Source organism: Acomys minous (assembly GCF_964271855.1).
Source record: "Acomys minous genome assembly, chromosome: 6".
Classification (NCBI taxonomy): domain Eukaryota; kingdom Metazoa; phylum Chordata; class Mammalia; order Rodentia; family Muridae; genus Acomys; species Acomys minous.
The window spans coordinates 12,810,203-12,826,516 of NC_140487.1; the positions used below are offsets into that span (position 1 = coordinate 12,810,203).

At 38.0% G+C, this 16,314-nt stretch overlaps 1 protein-coding gene across 11 annotated transcripts in view; it reads right to left on the reverse strand.

Moving 5' to 3' along the window:
• Positions 1–16,314, reverse strand: part of FOXP2 (forkhead box P2) — a gene marked incomplete at its 3' end in the record, with an annotated part of 541,625 nt that overhangs the window by 278,642 nt on the left and 246,669 nt on the right. For 2 of the 11 annotated variants that reach the window (XM_084784958.1, XM_084784957.1), the window contains exon 1: positions 6,453–6,743. The exons of the other annotated variants lie outside the window; for them this stretch is intronic. Of the gene's footprint in view, positions 1–6,452; positions 6,744–16,314 lie in introns of those variants that run through there. 11 annotated transcript variants of the gene reach the window in all.

Here is a 16,314-nt window from a genome sequence, read left to right on the forward strand (position 1 = left end):
TAAAGATTGTAATGTTTAATATTTAGAAAGTATGAAAGGAATAATCGAGAAAAAGAAAGAGTTATTACAATCCTTAATAAAAAGTAGCATATAGAGTTAAAGCTATTTTAATTTAAAAAGTAAATTTTGTGTGTCTGTGTGTTGGTGTGCAGGTGCACCTGTGTGCAGATGCATGCTTGCACATATATGCATAAATCCTGTGCCACATGTGGAGGGTGGTTAGAGGGTAATTTCTAGGGAGGCAGTTTTCTTCTTCCACTAACGGGATTCCAGGCACTGAACCCTAGACACAAACTTTGGCAAGAAATGCTTTCACCATCTCGTCCATCAGCCAGATGTTCTTCTTGTTTTGTGTTATTCTGATTTGGATATGGAATATGGAAATTGTCTCAGCACTAACTTCTACAGAACATTTGAACTTCATGTCACCTCGGCTCTCCGCGTTTGATGTATGTTCAGACACACCACTTCTCCCGCTCAGTGTCACCCACTCTGTTTTTATGCCATCTATATTCTGTTAACCTGTTTTCCCCTCTTTGGCCCTTCCACGCTCCTTTAAAAACCCCTGCTCTGTATCATGAATCTTTTCTAACTTTCTGTCTATACTACCAACTCAAATATTTTTTTAAAATCAAAATCTACAATCCTCATATGTCAGAAAATATTGCAGAATTTATGTTTGTGAGTTTAAGTTTCTTTATTTAATAAAGCCTTTTCTAGTTCTATTTTCCTTTAAAATATTGTAACTTCATTTTTCCCTTTCTGGATGCATAAATTACATTGACTAAAATCATTACATTTTCTCTATCCAGTCATCTCCTGATGTGAATCAAGGTTTGTTCCATTTGCCAACCTGTCATGTTACGCATCAATAAACAGCCATGTGCAAACAAGTTTCTACTGTGCAACTTAAGACCATTGAGTATTCTAGAAATTCACCTTGACATATTGCATATATTTTGTTTATATTGCAATGAACAAATGCTTTGATTACATTCAGTTTCCTATGTATTGCGCATCAACTGGCTTTCTCAACAAGATACATTCTGTACTTCTCTCTTCCAAAATACTGCAATGTCCAAGTCATGTAGTTTGAAATGGATTGAGTCGCACAGGGAACTGCTGAGGTGGGTACTGAATCTTTTAAGCCAGTAAACATGTCTCATGCTGCAAGCTCCTGTAATGACTTCAAAGTGGGCATGGAACTGACTAGGCTGAGTCCCACTCAGAACATCGTTCACCAGACACTGAGTCAAAGACAGGTGAGTAAGAAGATCGATCTAGAAGGCTTGTCATGCTGTTATTAGGAAACATGTCCCATCATCCTTCCTGGGATTGTGGTATGAGAACATAGGGCTGGAGATGGTTATAAGACTGAAGCTGTAGTAGGATCACAGTTTACAGACAAAGAATAAACCAGCCAGGAAATGTGAACTGTAGGAAAGGAGTTTAGTGTTCACACAGCATTAGAAAGTCTCCATTGTCAAAAGGCAGTTCTGATATTTAAACAACTTTCTCAGTTGACCAAAGAATCCTTCAGGACTCTTCTTCAAAGAAGAACTCAATGAGGATTCTGAGAGGTCACTCAGTGCTGTCCACTTAAACCTGTGTGTCTGATGGGTGTTGCCTGTAAAAGCAGGTCAGGAAGGGAAGACCTTCTTGGCAATGCTTTAATCCTCTCTTGTTTACACTCAGCTGTACTTGCATCGCCACGGTTCATAAGTTTCTAGTCCCACAAGTTTCTTGTGGTTTCTGGACACTTCTGTATGGCATCCGCCCAAGATCTCAGTCTGGTTTACTGAACTTTGGCTTCCCAAGTGGCTCTCAACACTGGTTTTGTTCTTCTGTCTTGGCACAAATTCTCTTCTCCATTATATCTACTGAAAACGTCTGCTTCAGCTTCCATTTGGCGGAACCTTGCTATCCGAATACCCCCGCTCATTTTTGGGCATTCTCAGAGTCAAGCACAATGAATCAATTATGGAGTTCTGGCACTGTATCAGGCACTTTGTTAAGGATCTGTACAAGACTGAGAGTCCCTCGACACAATAGGAAATAAATGATAATAATCAATGCAATTAAAATAATCTACTTTAAAATCATCAGATATACACGTTGTATTGTAATGTTTTTATTGTAATGCTCTACTATGCTTTACATAGCTTATGGTTTTGAACAAATGGGAATTAATAAGGATAGGATCAATCTTACTTTGGTCACTTGTATTTCAAATCAACATGTTTGTATGCACTCCTGAGGGCCAACTATTTACCAGCTTTATAATAGGTTTGACCATTCTTGAATCATTTATTAGCCATGGGTAGGAAGACCTAAAATTTATTTGTATCTTAATTTTTGTAAGTAAATATATTTTTTAAACGAATGTGTTATTATTTGTATACAGTTCTGCCACTACTTTAAGTCATAAAAATGTCGATTAAGCCCAGTCCTTGACATGAGAATCCAACACATCAGGGTATACAGATGTAGGATGTTCAATAAAGTGTTGCTACATCTCTCAGTGCTTACCAACATTATGGGGCAAATATTTATCAAATAGTAACAGAAAAGTTCAACAGCAAAACTTTTTAGCAGTGTATGTGTGAGACCCTAGAGTACAAGCCACTCTTTTCCATTTTAACATGCAACAAACGGTGACAGGAGGCTACCCAGTTACCCAGGAGAAACTCCAGTTACCCATGACGAAACCTTACACAATTTCTCACAGGCAAATTCATCCTGTGCTGTGAGCATATTCTCCATGGCAAAAGTAGAAGCTCCCTGGTGAACCCTGAATGACAATGTACTTCAATGAAGGCCAAGCTCACAAAACTTAGCCTTCTCCATCTCCTTCCAATGTCCTACACTGCACTATTTAAGCTAATAGCTCTGTATGATTTTCTACTTTTAATTTCTCCTTTTTTCACAAATAGCTTGTGTTGAAGACATTTAAAATAGTTACTCCAGAAAAAAAAATCCTACAATTTATCATGATTTTTTGAATTCCCTATGCACTTTTTTACCCTATGTTCACATTTTGATCATGGCTAAGGTCTTATTGAATGCTTTTCTTGCACTTTAAAGTTTCCTAAAACTCATTTCACTTCTATTGTGACACAGAAAGTTTAAAGTATTCAGGGCCTAGTTAATAATGTGCTCACTTTTTCCTGTTTTTCTGTTTTGCTTCTTCATGTAGCCTTGGCTATCCTGGACTGGCCTTTTAGAACAAGTCTGGTCACATTTTTAAAAATTTAAAATAGATTCTTTTCTCATTCACTACACTCCAGCACAGTTTCTAATTCCTCCACCCCTCTTAGCGCTCCCCCACATCCACACGCCTCCAAATCCATGCCAGTTCCATTTCCTCTTTAGGAAAGGGACTGAAGGCTCCAAATGACAAAACAAGACACAGTAAGGCAAGGGAAAAGCCTTTGTCAAGAGGCTGGATAAGGAAAATAGTCTCATCTTAAGAAAATAGTTTTGGGGTTAGAGGTGGCTCAGTGCTTAAGAACACTGGTCATTCTCTTAGAGGACTCAGGTTCATTTTCTGTCACTCATGGCAGCTCACAGCACTCTATAACTTAATTTTCATCGGGTTCAACTACTTTTTCTGGATTTTGTGGGCACTAGACCCACATGGTACATATACATACATTCAGCAAAACACCACAAACATGAAATAAATGGTTTAAAAAAGCATTCCTCTGTATGTGTGTTTGTGTGTGTGCTATAAATTTACTTGAATTTTGAGAATATATATATATATATATATATAGCATCAAAATATACCAAAATAGAATATTTTAGAAACTGAAATATTCACTCTATATATGTCATGAACAAAAATGATTACTACCCAGGAAAAGTTACATTAGTTAAAAAGGAATATAGCAACTTTGTAATCACAATACTATTCTACTATTATTCCATATTAAATTTTATTTTTGATACACTGAAGCTACAAATGTCTTAACTTTTAATTCCGTATTTTTATTTTCCTGAAACTGTGTAGTAGGATTTATCTGTAAATATTTTACAAAATCAAGCCTAATACAATCACTGACAATGTACATAAATTCTTTTTGAAAAGAAAATTATTTTTTAACATGTCAAGTGTATGAATTCATACAATAACCTTTATGCCACAAAAATCTTAAGATTCAAGAAATTTCATGAATATCTCTTTTCTTTCAAACAGCATGGTTTTTCTAAATTAATGAAGTATACAAGACTATAAATTGTGGAACGTGACTATCAGAACTACTCCTAGGGAAAAAAAAAAGCCAAAATTTCTAAACAACTAGAAAGATGTAATGGAAAAACTCAAATGTTATATCAAGGAGACAACAGAGTTATTCAATTTACCTCCCAGAAGCTTCACAGTTCAATAACCATTCTTGCTAAGAAGGTTGCAGTTTTAAAATGCAAAACCATTAAACCAAGAAAAGAGATAGAGATGGCTTCCTTGTTAAAGAAAGTGGTGAATTCTCAGATGGCACAAAACACTGTAAACTATTTCCTCAGAAGTCGAACAGAGCAAGGGTGTGCCCTTCCACCTAGGGTCCTGCAATGCTCACACACTAATTGAGCACTGGGAAATGGAGAAACTCACAAAACCCAGCCAAAGAATAAGAAAGACACCTGCCTCGCTCCCTCAAGGAAACACTCTATGTAACGGAAAATGACTAAAGACAAGACTAAAGAAATTTGAATAGCTGCTTGGTCAATATTAAATCTTTTGTATCAAACCTTGGTATAATTCCCATTTTTATATCAGTTGCCTTCATCTTGTACCTTTCCCAGCCAAGTTAAATATTTAAAACATGAGTATAAAATATTGGAAGCTACATGACTGAAATCTTTGCACTAAACTAAAATAATTAAGTTGCAATACAATGTTGAAAGGAAGCCAAACCACTGAGACAAACCTTCCTGAATTTTAAAAGCATTCTAAGGAAGGTTTACACACGAAGGAAGCCCCGAGGTAAATGGAGAAATATAATTTGGCTGCACTACTCACTCAGGCAGCGTGAGAAAAGGGACAGAACACCACAGCTAAGGCAAGACTGCAAGGGAGGGGACCACGTCACAGTCAGATTTTGAAGAAGTCATCGTATATACAGGAACTTTCTAACTCATAGGGGGTAGGTAGGGTGGAGAACACTAAGCATTTTGAAGCTAATTTAAAATTTTATTTCTTAAAACAGTCACTATATCTAGAGTCTGGATACTGTTTAAAAGGGGTCTGTGAAAAGTGAAAAGGAAAGTGAAGCCAGGATCTAGTGACACTTTTCCCCCTATGCTACAGTTCTGGCAATCTTGAGGTCCCCAGCTTCTTTATGAGATGAAAAAAAACAGAAAGAAGGTGTTCTACTTCCAAATTTCTATTTTCCTGTTGGCCAGAACAGAAATGTGGAAATGTGGGTGTCACCTTGGATTACAGTAGTAGGACAAACCTACAGAGTTAGCCAGGCTTTGTGAGCCATCTGTTTACATTCCTCCTATGTCAGCCCCACGCTAACAAGAACGTGTTCAATGAAAGCCCCAATAATTCTATCCACCATGCCCTCTTTGCTAATATAAGTCTGACATTCTTTTCACATGGTGTCTCCTTCACTACATGTTAGTTGAAGCTGTGCCTTCTTTATTCAATAGGACATGGTGGTGATGACATCAGAGAAGTTCTGAAATGACACCTGAAAATGTTCAGCCAAGGAAACATAAAAGGCCAGGTGACCTGATTTCACCTCCCTGAAGCTGGTACCCAAACCAAGGGGGCTCCTTGCTGATAAAGGAGCATAAGAGAAGAGCAAGGCCATGTAGAAGCAAACCAATGGTGGAAACTGATATCAGTATAAAGGCTGTGAGCTGGGACTCAGGACACTTGGGTCTTAGAGATCTATCAAAATCAACACAGATAATGATGTACAAATCGATAAGCTCCTTCTCACTGAGCCCTAAGAGCACACCTGAATCCAACAATCAGTGATTCCTCATGAGTCAAACTGTTGAGGCAGTTGGACATGCTGTACTGTATAAACACCCTGCTAGCTTGAAGCTATTGCATTGTAACCACAGGATGTGATATTTTTTGTCTCTGAGGTATAAGATGGGCTTCTCTTCTGTCTTCTATATTAACCAAGTGACCACACCACAGTAAATGGTTAAATTAGAAGTAGCCAATCTTATGTACCTGGGCTCTCAAAAACTTAACAATCTTGGGGAGAAATGGGGGATAGAAAGTGGAGAGATATTTTATGTCATAAATAATTAACCCGCTCTTCTATATCCTAAGATGATAATTTTTAATGTTTGTTAATGGTTAAGTATACAATGCTAGAAAAGTTTCCTTTAAGACAGCACTTTTAACCCTAATATCCATATTTGCTTACAAATTTAAACTCTACCAAGACCCCACTGCAGCTTAATGTATAACATTTCTGTGTTCCCACCTTAAAAATACTTCACATTTTCTTCCATCTGACAAGGAGGCCTTCCTTCTGTTTTTGAATTCTTTTCCACATTTCACAGATGTTCTATCTCTGTGGAGATTCCCTAGCAACCCAAGCCCAATGAGCACCGTAAACACATGTTTCTGTTTCCATACGTCTGGAGGATCAGGATGTGAAGTCACTAAGCTCTGTCTTGTACTGTTTTGTGGACTATTCATTCCAAAGTGGTTCCTAGGCCTCGGGTTGTGTTGCATTGTCTCCGATGCTAAAGGGATTCGACAATAAGAGCAAGTTAGGCCTGGCTTTGTATCCAAGTGGCACAGTATGCAGATGAGATAAAGAATGCTGGGAAAACAATGTTAGTCAAAAGCAGACACCAGCCTCTAAAGAGGTCAGTGGAGCTCCCTAGCCTCTTTGAATGGAAGTCCAATGTACTGGATTTCCCCCTATTAATTTATGAGCCTCCTAAGAGCACAAACTTCATTATATTTGATTATTTGTAGGTTTCTGATTCGATATCTTTTATGTGGAGACAAAATAATTATTTAAGTGTTATACTGACTTTTAAAGGGATATAAACAATGTATCAAATATAGATACATTTGTTTTTAACTACTTAAAATACTTTCCATGTCTTATTTCTTTATTATAATATTTTTACAGTAACATCTCTCATTTGTATTATCTGCCTTAAACTGAATTATTAAGTGAATATGAAATATACCAATATAACTTTTCTGTCCCATATCATTAAAAAGTCTGGTAACTTAGTGAAAAACTTTTTGAGAACATTATAAATAAAGTTATAAATCAGTTTGGCAATAAAACACTTGAATATTCCTTTCAATCTGATAGACAATCCTAAATCACTAAATTATTTCAATTCATTAAAATCAAAATACCTCCAAAAAGTTCTTTGGCTTAAAATGATGTTATATCCAGGTATAACAATATAAATTTGAAATCTTAGTGCTTGGGAGGATGAGGCAGGAGGATCAAGAGTTCAAGGCTACTGTGGGCTACCTAGCAAGAACTTTTCTTAAAAATAAATAAATAAATAAATAAATAAATAAATAACCAAACCCAAACAGTTTTATTTAGAACACAGTTCCTCTTGATCCCTGGTATAACTTGATAGACTAAGCATAAATGCAATTGAATGAGGTAACTGAAAATATTTAGAAGGACCACATATGCAAAGTATCTTTTTCCAGCACAAAGAAAAAGAGCCTGTATTTCAACTTCCACTTCAGCACAGTGATGTTGCCATTGATCCAGTTAGAAAACACAAGTTCTCTGGTCTTACATGCTATGGCAAATGGCTAATGCTTAAGAACAAGCAGCACTTTGCAAGGCTCGGGCATCACATTGATATGCTAATGATTCATAATGAGGCCACAAGACATCAATTATATAAACGAGGCTAGGAACAGAGCCAACACAGGTACACTCTACTAATTTGTTCTCTGTTGGCCAAAAGCCAACTTCATGACAAGCCAATGCCCCTAAAGCCATTGGGGCAGGACTCCTATGTCAGAGAGGGATTGGACATTGCATCCTTGGTGCTCTGTGTGATCTCTCTCTGTCTAAGGCTCCTTTAATGAACCATGCAAGAACACCTAATGAGAGACATCTGAAGGGTCAGTATGCACACATACCAGGAAGAATACAAGGTAATAAAATAAGTTAAAAGTAAGGGGGAAAGTCAAGACTTACAGGGAAGTTAATGGTTTTTCTAATGCACAAATGGGAATCATACAAAATGCAATAGGGTTTTTTCTCAGTACTTTAAATTTTGATCAAGTTAGGTAATTAATATAGCTGGATTAAATCAAGATATCAATTGCTATTTTATTGTTATCAATATATTTTAAGAGCAATGCTTACAATATTTATATGGGACACTAGAACACTGTCCATAAAGATATTCTTATGAGTTTATGATACAAATGAGCAGGACAATATAATTCCCTTGAGTATATTTTTTATAAACATCAATATTCTTCAATGATAGCTACCTGGAGAATAAATAAATTAGAATTATTGTAATAGAAATGGATAACAGGTACAGTAAAATTGCAATGTAGTGGATGAATATTGAGAAATCAGTACGTAGGGACTTGCACTGGGAAGACACATTTTGATATTAGAATGATATAGGGGAAAACTCTTCTGGTGAGCTTCTTTTTTATTACTTTTTGATGAAAATAATTATTTTCTTACCATGTATTCTGAGTACATATTTCCTCCCCCAATTACTCCCAGCTACTCACCCACTTTCTCACCCACCTAAGTCCACACCTCTCTCTTTCATTAGAATATAAAAAGGCACTCTTTTAATCCCAGCACTCAGGAGGAAGAGGCACTTGGATCTCTGAGTTCAAGGCCAGCCCAAGGCTACACAGAGAAACCCAGTCTTGAAAAATTGAAAAAAAGACATTTAAAAAATAAAAGCCATCTAAAAAAAACAAGAACAAACAAAAAAAGAGCCAAAGCAAAACAGCATATGGATGCTAATACTGAAAGAGAGAGAGAGAGAGAGAGAGAGAGAGAGAGAGAGAGAAAAGAAGAAGAAGAAGAAGAAGAAAAGGAGGAGGAGGAGAACAGGAAGAGGAGAAGGAGAGGAGAGGAGAGAAAGAGAATAATAAAAATAAAATTGGAAACCATAATGTACAGGCAAAAGATGTGTAAGGAAAAAAAGACAAAACACTGTGACGCATAAAGATCCCAAATTTTCCATCGAGTTCACTCAGTGTTTATCATCTACTGCTCGGCGTGGGCCCTGCCCTTAAATGTGGTTTGTGTATAGAGTGAGACTCAACTGGAGAAAACTACTATATTTACCAGCAGTTATCAATTGCAGATGGGTTCTGGGTTAGGGATGGAGGCTTGCGACCACTTCTCTTCTGAGCTGTCATTAGGGAAACTTCATTCTATTGAGTTTCTTAAGCACTAGTTCTCAAGCTGGCAAACATCAGGGAAGAAGAGAGAAGGGCATGTAGAGAGAGAGAATTAACACTAAAGACATATTGAAAATACCATAAGGAAAGGTGCTAGTGTAGAAGGTTCCTAAAATACATTCACAAACATATATAGGGAAGGTTAAATGGAGCTACAATAATACTTGGGCAACATTGCCTCTGCTAGTCACCACAGGGTCACAAAGACAAAGCCCTATGACAGGAATGGGTGGCCTCTTTTCAAGTTGTTGGTCACTGAGGTCTCACAGACATGCATACATCACAGGACATTGTCATTGCTTCTGGTTATCCTCCAGAACTTGACAGTAAGGCACTATTGCTGAAGACGCCACATAGCTTCATCACAGACAATGGGGAAAAGTTGGTAGTGGCTGAAGTGGAAGTGTCATCCCAACTGACCAGCTTTCACAGTGCTAGAAAGTGCTATGCAAGCTATGGTGAAAGTAGTCATCAGTTCTACTCAGCTATGAATAATCTAGGCTACGATAGTGATTGGCCTGGCAAGACATGCCTATGCACTGGTGCAAGAATGGTAGAAGAACATGGGGGTAATGAAGCACTTTATCATGCCTAGAGCCCACTCTTCAAGTTAAAATCTGAAATCTACACCTAGAATCATTATCAGGTGCCAAGAACCTGGTACCAGATAGGTCAGAGGAACAAAGAAAGAGTCTGATACTATTATTTTGCTAAATGGACATGGTTTTTAACTGACTTCTAATGACCTCTCGCTGTGACCATAGATTAGTAGATTTCTCAAAAACTATCAGAGAAGCCTTTATTTGTAGTAGATGGTGAATAGCACAGAGATTAACCACAGCTTGCCATGGTGTGGAGAAGGAGAGACTGCAAAATATTTAGCCCTGAACACTACTTTTACTCATATCCCTTCTTACTAAGGCTTAACTATCATTACTCAAAAGGAATTAAAAAGAATGTAAGAGACAGGGGCTGTGGGTAGCTACAAGGAAACTGGATACAAGAGAGAATACAACAGAGCAGCTGAAGATATAAATGTAGTTGTTGTGAAAGTGTGCACAAGATCTACACAAGGTCAATACAATCAAGGTCCCAGCATTGAAAGGCAGACAACATGAAATGAAACCTTACCACTAAATGAAGAGTTATTGTCAACTGAGAGCTGTGGGCAGGAGAGTTAGTTCTCTTCAAGGGTTTGATCTTTGCTAGTTAAACATGCTTGAGTGGATGCTCACAAAAATAAAAGTATACAAGCAGCACACATTGGATGTGTGTGTGTGTGTGTGTGTGTGTGTGTGTGTGTGTGTGTGTGTGCGTGTGTGTTCATTTGTTGTCTTCTGAAAAAAGAGAACAGAATTAGGTAGGTAAAAATAGGATATTGATCTAAGAGGAACTCGGGGAGAGGTGAGGATGATAAAAACACATAGTGTGAAATTCTCAACGAACTAATGACAATGTCTAAAATATTATTATTTTTTCTTTCTTCTTTTCCTTTTGGCAGTGTAGAGTCAACCAGCTTACTCTCAAAAGCAGTAGCTGGTCAGGAGCTAGAAGACATGTTTTGAACAGTTGCAATAGGAAATTCTGCTTTAGTTGGGTTCTGCTGGATTTTCCTTTTGTGAATTGTCTGTATGTGGACAGGACCATTAATCCCCAAGTTCACCCCCTTGCTGCTGTAAAGAGAGTCATAAATCACCAGACACAAAATACTCATCTTATTTGGAAATGAAATATAATTCTCCTCCTATCCAAGACTATTTACCTACTTGCTAGACAATGATAATGAGACAGAAGTGAACTTTGAAGACTTTAAAAGTTTTCAGTTTCCTTCCAGCAACACAGTTCCCATGTTTTGAAGAAGTCCAAGAATCCCATGGAAAAACTAAGCCCTGGGTCTAGCCACCACTAAGCTTGCATCAGCCTTCAGAGCAAACCTGCTCACCAGGAGAGCACTTCTAAGTGACTCAATCCTCCAACATCAGTTGACATGATCCTTGCACCACACCTCAGCAGTTGAAGCCTTATTGAGCAGATAATTTTCATCCCTGAACTCCAAAATCATAGATTTGTAATCAAAACAAGTTTGGTGTTTGCTTTGTTTTGTTTTGTATAAAGGTATTATATTTTAGGTGTTGATTTATACAGAAATAGTTATTAGATATTGGCAGAGAGACCCTAGTTAGCTGCTGTGTCGCAGAACTCTGTTTACTAATAAATTCCTTGGGAATAGGATCAAGAAGGTAACAGCAGTTGACAGCATGCATTACTGTCAATGCTCTGTATGTCCCTGCATATTTCATTATCCAAACTGGCAGGAAAGGCTCATTTTTATTTAAAATTTATTTATTCACTTTATATCCCAATCATAGCCCCCTTCTTCCTCTTCTCCCAGTACCATTCTCTCTCCCTCTTCCCCATCCTCCTTCCCTACTCCTCGGGAAGGGAAGTACCCCCCACACCACCCTCCTACCAATCCACCCCAGATAATCAAGTTGCATCAAAACTGAGCAGGTCCTCTTCTTCTGTGGCCTGGTGATGGAGCCCCTCACGCAACAGAGTCCAAGTCAGAGACAGCCCCTGCTCCCTTTGCTATGTGATCCACATGAAGCCCAAGCTGCCTGTTGGCTACAGATGTGTAGAGGGCCTAGGTTCAATCCATACATAGTTCTTGGTTGGGTGCTTTAGTCTCTGCAAGCCTCTCTGGGTCATGGTTACTTGGTTTGTTGGTTTTCTTGTGGACCTCCTGTCCCCTCCAAGTATTTCTATCCAATCCCCCACTTTTTCCATCCCACTCCCTACAGTTTGCCCAATGTTTGGCTGTGAGTCTCAGCATCAGTTTCAATCCACTGCTGGGTGGAGCCTCAGGGGAGAGCTAGGCAAGGCTCTGTCGTTAATAGTATCAAGGGTTGGCTCTCTCCTGTGGGGTGGGTCTTAGGTTGGGCCAGGCATTAGTTGGACATCCCCTCAGTGTTATAGTTTTATCCTTGCACGTTTTGTAGGCCAGATGAATTTTGGGTTGAAGTTTTTGTGGGTGGTTAGTGTTCTTCTCCCTCCACTAAGAGTTCTGTCTAGTTAGAGGGTATCCTTTTCAGTCTCCATGATGCCTACTACTAGGAGTCTTATCTAGAGTCACCCTCGTATCCTCCCAGAAGCCTACCCTGTACACAATGGAATAATACTTCTCAGCTATTAAAAACAAAGGAATAATGAAATTTGTGGGCAAATGGATGGAACTAGAAAAGATAATCCTGAGTGAGGTAACCGAGACCCAGAAAGACACACATGGTATGTACTTGTAAGTGGATTTTAGATATATTTTTAGTACAGGATAAGCACACTATACTTCACAGACCCAAAGTTAAGTAACAAGGAGGACCCAAGGGAGGATGCTCAAATCTAATGTAGAAGGAGAGACAGAATTGACATCAGATGTGGTTGAAGAGTGCGAACACGGTAGGAGAGGGGGGGCACGGATTGAAATGAGGAGTATAAGGACAGAGGCCTGCAGTAAGAAGAGAAAGCATGGGGGTGTCTTCGTGACAAGCCAGAAATCTAAACCAGGAGAGGCTCTTAACAAGCCTTCTCTATCTTGCTGGAGACTAGAGGTGTCTTTTAAAATATTGGGTTTTTTCCCTGGGTAGAGCATTGTAATTTGAGGCCGTGTAGTCAGAATGGACTTTCATATTTGCTCTTTTTCAAGTGTAGAACAATTCTTCAGTGATCACAAGATGTCTAAAATTTCCTAAATCACAATGACAGCATGTAAGATAATATGTTGTAAGTATGAATAGACTTGTTAAGTTTTACATATATATTATGTAATATATAAATCTATATATATTCAAATTTTTCTTTTCTTTATTACATATGTGTGGTATGCATGCATACTCATTTATCAACATGGGTTTGATGTTCAGAAATTGACACTGGCTTTCCTCAATTACTTTCTCATATATTGAGATAAGATTGGTTTGTTTGTTTGTTCACTTATTTGGGTAGTCAGCTTGCTTCTGGGAGTTTGTCTCCTAAGACTTGGATAATAGGGCTGTCCCTATGCCAATCTTGCTCCCCCCCCCCAACTGCGTGTTTGTGTGTGGATGTTGTGATATCACCTTAGGTCCTCATGCTTGTTATGTACTTGGTGTATGTGAGTACTTTTGTCTGCATGTACATCTGCATACCAGAAGAAGGCATCAGACAGTTGTGAGTTGTCATGTGGGTGTTGGGAGTTGAACTCAGGACCTTTGCATGAGCAGTAGGTGCTTTTAACCACTGATCTATCTCTCCAGCCCTAGGTGCTCAAACTTGTACAGCAAACACTTTATCCAAATCCATCTCGTAGTCACCTGGGGGCAATTCTCTGTTTTCATATGTGCTGACAATTGAACCCAGAACCTTGTACATGCTAAGCAAATGCTTCATTAAGGAGCTATATCTGCAGCATTGAGTTAGTAGACTTTAAAATAGTGCCGTCAGTTAGTATTCTCAGTGTGCTTTTTGAAATATCCAATTTTGTTTTCAATTCTATATGTCATGGAGGACGAACAAATGTATATAATTTAGCTCAATTAGGAATTTATACTGTAAACAAAATAGGTTTCATAAGTCACTTCAGACTACTGAGGGTATCACTGCAACAAAAATAATAATTAAAAATTAAATAAAATAATTAGCATGCCTTTCAGTTTTTTAAGTGAGACAGATGTTTCCCTATTAGAAAAACGGAAGTAGTACTTGCCTTGGGCCCAAACAAATGTGTCTGTGTCACTAATTTCCATGTGTAGTACTTAATTTTTAAAGAAAACTAGATTTTCAGTGTAAAAATACAGATAAAATCCTATATTTTCATACCGTGTACTTACATATACCCAGCAACTGCACCATAATGCTTTTTGTCTTCATGAGAGTGAAGCAATGTTCTACAGTTTTAGGAAAGAAAAGCTACCTTGAGAGTAAAGAAACCATATCATCACTAAAGCAAGCACCAGTTACAGAGTAGGGTTTCCACATCAGTGAGTATCAAAGAACAGTAGATAGAGTGACTTTGGGCTTAAGGGAAGGACACCCAGCAGTGAGGAGGGTTGAGGTAGAACAGAAACCTTGATGTATGTTCTCCTTAGGACCCGTTGTACAATCCCAATCTGTTCTGTTGTACTTGACAGCTCTATAGGTCCAACTGGAACATTTAGCAATCTACTTATACTAGCAGAGCCTAGTAAGCTCTTGGGAGGAACCAAGGCTGAACATCCCTTCGTAATGATGCACAGATAATGTGGGATATTATGGAGCCTTGACCTGTATTCTAAGGATCAGCAGAGCCTTTTCTTTTGTTGTGATGGTTCACAATGAAAACAAATGAACTCACACAGATTTATAAAAGGCCTGAAACTACTAGGTGTGTCTTGATCTTATCCACTTCCTCTATTGTGGCTAAAAGGCTAACCCAGCACATCCGTTCTTGGCCTTGAACTGGCTTCCAAAGTCACACACTCTAAAACTTCTGAAACATGATTCTAAATCCCTTTATCTTCAGTTTTTCTTTAAATGTGATGTTAGAGACACACAAACACTCAGATTGTTAGTTAGCCTCTGCACAAAAGAACATATTCCACATGTTTGGAATAGGAAAAAGAAAATCAAAATACTGAAGTGAATTTGTTCCTCTATTCTAATAAAGGACCCGGTCATTTGAATCCCTTAATATCCAATCTCAACAGAATGCTAATAATGTTTTAAAGGCAGTAGTATAATTCCCCTGAATCAACTAAACTCTAATTTTACTAAAAAAATAATAATCTAATAGAAATGAGGGCTAATAATATGTATAACATATCTTATAAATGGCATTTGAGACAAAACAAAATTACAATTATCTTCATTTCATGACGCAATAATTGTTGCCAGAAAAAGCAAATAAGGATGTGACAGCTTCAAAGTCCATCAGCTCACAATGTAGCACAACACTGATGCTGAGAAATTTCATAGGACCGATCCCGTTTACCTCTGTAAATAAACAGCAATGTTTCCACTGTTTTGAAAAAATGGGAGGGTTTTGCCTTGTTTTGATTTGCTTAAACCTGGTGAAGTTTACTGACAACCCTCTCTTCTCTCCTCTCTTTCCTCCCTCTCTTCTTTCCACATTCCTTACTTCTCACCCTCTCCTTTTCCCTCTCCTCATCCCCATTTTGCTCAATATATGTATGTGTGTATATTTAAATAAATTTGATCTGTGTGTGTGTGTGTGTGTGTGTGTGTGTGTGTGTGTGTGTGTGTAAAGGAGATTTGGAAGATAGAAGAGAGGAGTACATAAAAAAAAGAAAATTCATATATATTAAGTTGAAAGTAAATATGTATTTAAAATAAAACAAAGGCAAATGTGCCTTTAAGTCCATTAAGTATGATCCATCATTTACTCCATGTTTAGAACACACTGGGGGAAAATAACATTTGTACTCATAGGTATGCTAATGAGATTAGACATGAAGCTTTTGAAATCAACCTCAAATGGCTATTACCAAGCCTTGTTACAGCTTAGTGGCTTCTATTGCACACTCATTTAGTCACAAGCTATAACTATAGACCAAATACACACAGGCTTCTAACAGGACATAAACACCTCAGGGGACAAAAAGACACCTAGCATGAGCTCCTGTGTTCAGGAGTTCAACTGCTTCCCAGGGCACTTGGCACCGGCTTTCCAGCCTGTGGTTACGTCACTCATTTAAACAGGTGAAAGTAATTTCATTTTTAAATGACTGCATTGTCACTAGGTATCCATTAGGACAGGAAAGTTCATAGTAGACTGTAAAACCCGAAACCCATAAAAATAGGAATTTCAGGAAAAATGATTAGCAGCATGTCCATAAATTTTTACAAAACTTTGAGGAATTACATATTTCTCT